We start from the raw sequence: 1,464 nt of genomic DNA on the forward strand, positions 1-1,464 counted from the left end.
GTATGCCGTTCCCAATTTTGAACCATGCAGTGTTATTACCAGAAAAACAGAAGCTAATGGTTTTTTGTAAAAACAAGAACAGTGTTGCAGGAAATACTGAGAGACATTCTTTTATTGAGGTGCCACAGAAAGCAGGATGGACCAAAGTAACTAGCAACTACACCAGAAAAGAACTTAGCAAAATGATAACAATAAAACCTTGCCTCTCAATAATCACACTGAATGTGAATGGTTTACATATACTACTCAAGAGAAAAAGTGTAGCAGATTGGATAGGAAAAAAAAACAAACCCAAAATCTATCAATATGCTGTCTAAAAGAGACGCACTTGAAAAATGAAGAGAAAGAAAGATTAACAGTAAAAGGGTGGGGAAAATATATTAAGCAAATGGTAACTAGAAAAAAAGTAGGAATAGCAATATTAATCTCTGATAAATAAATTTTAATGCTAAAACCATCACAAAGGACAAGACACGTCACTACATAATGCTTAAAGGACCAACAGAACAAGAGGACATAACAATAATAAATAGCAATGCACCAAATGAAAGACTTGAAATTTATATAAAACAATCATTACCAAAATTGAAAAAGGAAATAGACAACACTGCTGTAGTAGTTGGAGACTTCAGTACACCACTCTTAAGAAAAGACAGAGCTACCAGAAAGAAAATCAACAAAGATGCTTAAGAATTAAACCATACAATAAACCAACATGACCTCATAGATAGTTATAAGCTAATGCACCACAAAAAAAGCAAAGTACACCTTCTTCTCCAAAGTACATGGAATGTCCTCCAGAATAGATCACATTTTAAGCCATAAGATAAGCACCAATAAATTTAAAAACAAAACAAAACAAACAAATAAAAAAAAAACAAAACCCAGCATAGAAATAATACAAAGCATCTTCTCAGATCACAATGCTAGAAAATAAGAAATCAGTAACAAGGAAATAAAGAAGAAAAAAACATATATTTGGAAGCTGAACAGCACCTGGCTTGAACATGAGTGGGTATTAGGTGAAATGACAACAGGACCACTAATTTGTACTTTTTCTCTTTATCATTTTAGTTTTATCTATTGTATTGATTTTTCAAAGATTTAGGTTTCATTTTGTCATAGTTCCTCTAAAGTTTTTAATGTTTGTTCATATAATTTCATTCATTTATGATTTTTTATGTCTTTTTTAATCTTCCTATTTTGTAAAATCAACGACTTATTCATTGCAAATACATTTTATAAGAGACACAAATGCAGGTTATACACATGGACTTCACCTGATGATATGCATAAGAATCAGATCGACTATATCTGCCGAAGGAACCACTGGAGAAGCTCAATATCAGCTGTGAAAACTAGGCCGGGGGTTGATTGTGGAACAGACCACCAATTACTCATATGCAAGTTCAAGCTGAAGCTGAGGAAAATTAAAACAAATCCACAGGAGCCAAAATATGACTT

Source organism: Elephantulus edwardii, unplaced genomic scaffold (genome assembly GCF_000299155.1).
Source record: "Elephantulus edwardii isolate Elephantulus edwardi_28Jun2011 unplaced genomic scaffold, EleEdw1.0 scaffold00500, whole genome shotgun sequence".
In the NCBI taxonomy this organism is placed as follows: Eukaryota; Metazoa; Chordata; class Mammalia; order Macroscelidea; family Macroscelididae; genus Elephantulus; species Elephantulus edwardii.